This window comes from Peromyscus californicus, unplaced genomic scaffold (genome assembly GCF_007827085.1).
Source record: "Peromyscus californicus insignis strain IS unplaced genomic scaffold, ASM782708v3 Scaffold_11__1_contigs__length_118956290, whole genome shotgun sequence".
Taxonomy (NCBI): domain Eukaryota; kingdom Metazoa; phylum Chordata; class Mammalia; order Rodentia; family Cricetidae; genus Peromyscus; species Peromyscus californicus.
Window position 1 is genome coordinate 74,922,010 of NW_026294402.1, and position 5,369 is coordinate 74,927,378.

Sequence of the window (5,369 nt, forward strand, 5' to 3'; positions counted from 1 at the left end):
ATACATGTATGTCTGTGGTACTTGCTTAGTAGTAGAGTGCTTGCTTGTTCCACAGTCTTGGGTTTGATCCCCAGCATGGCATAAAACAGACGGGTGGGTGAACACCTGTAATCCCAGTGCTAGGGAGGATAGAACAGGAGAATCAGAAGTTCAAGGTCATCCCTGTGGGATACATGAGACCTTTTTTTTTTTAAGGTCACTTTGGCTGCCCTGTCTGCTATAAATTACAAAAGTGCAAGAATAAAAGGGAGATGAATTACAAACAAAACATTGTAGCAATCTTGGTAGACGTTAGCCTGGCTTGAAAATTGGAAAAGGAGAGTCGGGAGGCTGAAGATAGTTTGGTATAGAGTTTATAAGATTTATTCATAAATATCTACTTAAGATGAGAGTAAAGAAAGAGTCCAAGATCATTCTTTGAGGTGTAGTATGAGGTACTGGCAACTAGTGCCATTTATTGTGAATGGACCAAGAAGGGGGGGATGCTCTGCTGGGCCCCAAGTCTCAAGTGAATGTTTACTATCTTTGCTCTAGAATATGGTTTATCTATTAAGGAGAATTCTATCTAATTCTGCGTTGTTTTGTAACTTCTCTAGAGAAAAGTGGCTATTGGACCTTCTGTATTGTCCCTTGTGTTGAATTTTCTTACCACCTTAGACTTTCTTACTTATATTCTTGTACTGATGTCACATACCTTTTCACTTGTCATAATTTCAGCAAGTTTCTCTGTTCATTTAGCATGCTGTGTTTAGACACTACACAGAGGCATGTGGTGGTTTCTTGAGTCTCCTAAATAGTAAGGAGACTCAATAATCAAAATCATAATCATAAAATTACAACTGTCATGTACAGCAGATGAGTTATTTACAATAAGAATTTTATCTATCAGGTTGCTTTAAAGGGTGACTTGGAGAAGGAGCGGTGGCGAGACAGTAAAACTGGAAGGAGCAAGGCATGGTTGAGGGAGTGAAACCAGTGCCACAGGGGAACAGTGGCACGGTGAGGCTGACAGCCACACTATCGAGTATGCCTCAGAAAGGTTCGGAGTCCTGGGGAGACAGCCTTAGCGGGGTGGCAGATCATTAGGGGAACCAGGTTGGGCGATGACTGCTGTGTTGGGCAACTACAGCTTGCTTATTCCACCTCCCTTTAGATATTCTCTCTCTTCTTGTCCCTGTGGTATTCTAACAAGTTCGCTCTCTCTCACATTTGTTTATATGTATTGCTTTCTCTACCTTTTTTTCTGCAATCTGGAATTACTTTCGCTATTCCTTTCTCGTGTGTGTGTGTGTGTGTGTGTGTGTGTGTGTGTGTGTGTGTGTGTGTGTGTGGTGTGAGAGAGAGAGAGAGAGAGACAGAGACACAGAGACAGAGACAGAGAGAGACAGAGAGCACGAGCTCAAAACCACATGGGTTCCTGCCTATGTATCGCAGAGGCCAAAGGTCAAAGTGTCTTCTATCACTCTACACTTTTTTTGGAAGTCTTAAAAACAAGTTTATCTTATTTATGTGCACCACATACATGCAGGAGCCTGCAGAAATCAGAAGAGATATTGGAGCCCCTGTATTGGGGTTACAGAAGGTAATACCTGGGTGCTGGGAACTGAACCCAGGTCCTCTGCAAGAACAAGTGTTCTTAACTCCTAAGCCATCTCTTCAACCTTTAAGTGTGTTTCTTCTTTCTTTCCTTTTTTTTTTTGGATGATGAATGTATTTGCTCCTGTTTATGTGTGCAGATGTGGGCACATACTTGCCACAGTGTACACGTAGAGGTCAGAGGACAACTTCAGGTATCAGTTCTTGTCTACTACCTTGTTTGAGACAGAGTCCCTTCCTTTTGTTGTTTGCCTGAATTCTGGGAACTGGCCTGCTGGCCGGCCTGCCTGCCTGTAGTGGAGCTGGGATTGTATAGCACTGGCTTTATGTGGGTCTGGAAATTGGGACAGTTTCTCATGCTGCCCATGAAGCTCCACCCATTGAACCATCTCCCCAGCCCTCCACTTATTTATTCATTTTACTGAGCCAACTATTGGTTCATTTCTTGCATTCAAAGTTCTCTTTGATAAAAGCCTTAGCCTGAGATTCTTTGCTAGAGATAGTCCTTAACCATCACACAACTGCATCCAGCCATTTCCCATTTCCTGTCACCAACCTTAATTAGGTTGATTTTGTTCTCAACACAAAGTGCCTCCACCAAGTTGACGTACATAGGCTCATCACAGTTGTATTCCAGCGCATAAAGATAGGTGTGGGGCTTGGTTCAAGGCTTTGGCAGCTTCACAAATTCCACATGCTAAGCCGTCATGGATGAGGGAGGTCTTTATCATCTCTTGTAAAGTAGTACTAACATCCATTCAGTCTCCAGCAACAGTGCCTTCCTAGACCATGGTTATTTTGGGAAGCTGAATGTTGTATGCACCTGAGCCTCAGCACCAGGGAAAACTCCACTTTATTTTTCAACACAGAGTCTCTCACTGAACCTGAAGCTTGTGATTCAGCTAGACTGGCTGGCTTGGCAAATCCCCTCTGGGATCCTCTTGTTTCTTCCTTCCAGTGATGAGCATACAGGCAGTGTTGTTTTACATACAGCATTACTGATTTCTAATTTAATTGATTTGTAGCTGCAGAACATCCTTTACATAATTTTAATTAAAACATTCTTGAGACTTATTTTTATCCCCCATAATGTATTCTGTCTTGAAGAATATACTTGAAAAAAGTGGCTGGGTGGTGGTGGGTACATACCTTTAATCCCAGCACTTGGGAGGCAGAGGCGGGCAGATCTCTGTGAGTTCAAGGCCGGCCTGGTCTACAGATCGAGTTCCAGGATAGGCTCTAAACACTGTCTGGGGCGGGGGGTTGTAAAAAAAAGGGGCGTGTTCTGTAACAGCTGAGTGTTCATGTTCAGGTACATCAGTAAGTAGATGGCGTTTAAGTCTTCCCTTTTAGTGCTGGCCTTATACTCTGGAGATGACCTTGAACTTTTGATCCTCCTGCCTCCACCTCTGTACAATCACCACGCCTAGTCTAAATGGTGTTAGGAATTAAACTCAGCATTTCCTCCATGCTGACTAAGCACTCTAACTGAGCTACATCCCAGCCTCCACCTGGCATTTTATGTGGGAGATACACCCAAACTCTGGTCTTCATGTTTTTGCAGCAAGCATGTTATCCAGCCATTTTACCAATCCCCCATTTTTTTTTCCCCTTGAAATAGCTTTTCCACCTTCCCATTCTTCTGGAATTTGCAGCAATACTTATGCTAGGGTACACTATGCCCAATTGTCCCTTTCTAAGGTGTGTGTGTGTGTGTGTGTGTGTGTGTGTGTGTGTGTGTGTGTGTGTGTGATAATGACTATTTTTTATCTTGTAAATTTTTAGTCCCATTTATTTATTTACTATATAGGTCAGAGGACAGTTTCATGGGAGTCGATTCTCTCCTTACTGTGTGGATCCTGGGGACTGAACTAAGGTGTTTGGCCCACTGAGCATTCTCCCTCCCCTCCCCTTGGCTCTAAATCAGCAAAATGCTTCTGTTGCCAGTGAGAAGTGATTTCTATTATGTTTAGCCATACTTTAAATGTGAATTTAGTTTAGAACTCAGTCAGTTTGCCAGTTTCATGGGACAGCAACTATTTATAACGATCTGTTGAACTCTGTTTGTCCTTCCATGGAGTGTGGGCAAGGCCTTTAGCTTTAGTTTACTCAAAAACCTCTCCAGGTTCTTCACTTAGTATTGCTTTTCTTTGTTGTTTGTTTGCCTTGTGTGTGTGTGTTGAGGTAGGGGGATTCTTAGTGTGTAGCCCAGGGTGAGTCCTCTAACTGATGGGCACTTTACATCAGTTAGATGTAAATGGAAGCCTCAGCTTCCATTGCTGGGATTGTAGGCATGAGCCTGCATACCTGGTTAAACTTGTGTTGATTTCCTTTTAGGAATTGCTTCCTGATGCATTTATTCCTTTTTTTTTTTTTTTTTTGGTTTTTCAAGACAGGGTTTCTCTGTGTAGCTTTGCGCCTCTCCTGGAACTCACTTGGTAGCCCAGGCTGGCCTCGAACTCACAGAGATCTGCCTGGCTCTGCCTCCCGAGTGCTGGGATTAAAGGCATTTATTCCTTATTTACTGAAAGGACTAAGCAGATGCCATAACAGGCTGCTCAGTCTTCTCTCAGAGATCAGGCCTCAATTTCAGTTTCCTGAGACTTGAGCAAGCAGTTTCTGGGAGGGCCATGAACAAAAGACATAGTCCTTGCAGTAGCTCCCTTTCTGCACGTACTCTGACTGCTCAAAGATCAGCCAGATGTTTGCTGTCTGGGGCCCCTCACCAACTTAGAGTTATGTGCAGTAGGTGCTTGGCCAGCAAGCCCCCATGGTGGCTCAAGGACAAAGCCTGGGACTTGTGCTGGACTGCCCCCAAAGTGATAATTGTAACCACCAACCAGTAAATTCAAAGGTTACATACCCTCACCCAATTAAAAGAGAACAGAGATAAAAATAAACCAGTGCAACCCCCCCCAACCCCCTCGAAGGTCTTGTGGTTTTTGCCTTTAAAAAGCTAGCCACGCAAAGAAAAAGCAAGCTCCTCCTGGCCTCACGGTTACTACTACGAGTGAGTGCTTTGGATCGAGCTTCCCTGCCCGCGGCTTGTAAACAAACAGAAATAAACCTTGCTTTTGCATTCTGTACCTAAGGTCTTCGGTGGTCTCTTTGGGGTCATAATCTGGGCATAACATTTACGACTATTTCCTGTTTTCAGTTCAATCCAAGTGATACCTTTTATTGCTTGAAGCAGGATGCTCTTGTGAAGCAGGATGTAGAATTATATTTGTTTTTTTTTTTGGTTTTTTGAGACAGGGTTTCTCTGTGTAGCTTTGTGCCTTTCCTGGATCTCGCTCTGTAGACCAGGCTGGCCTCAAACTCACAAAGATCCGCTGCCTCTGCCTCCCAAGTGCTGGGATTAAAGGCGTGTGCCACCACTGTCCGGCTATAGAATTATATTTGTATAAACATAATTCTTAGTAGAAATGCATTTAGAATATGAACTCGGAAGCCAGAATGCTGTGATCCCACCCCTGGCTATATTATTTAACAATTTATCTTGTCTGGGCTTTCTCAGTTGTAAAACAAAGATAACTGGGTTGTGTTAGTGAGCTATCTGCCAGAGTGACAAAATACTGAGAAAACCAGTTTAAAGAGAAAAGGTTTATTTCAGTTGGTAGTTTGGAGTCTTTGGTACATGGTTAGTTGGTCTGTAGTTTTTGTGCCTTATGGTAAAGCAGTTTATCATGATAAGAGCACATGGTGAAGAAAGTGAGTGTTGAGACATGAAAAAAAGAGAGGGCAGTGGTCTGATAACTTCAAAGGTATGGTCT

General features: G+C 43.3%; 1 pseudogene; it reads right to left on the reverse strand.

The window, feature by feature from the left end:
- Positions 1-1,356: 1,356 nt before the first annotated feature.
- On the reverse strand, positions 1,357-3,296 carry LOC128104529 (40S ribosomal protein S12-like; annotated as a pseudogene).
- Positions 3,297-5,369: the final 2,073 nt, after the last annotated feature.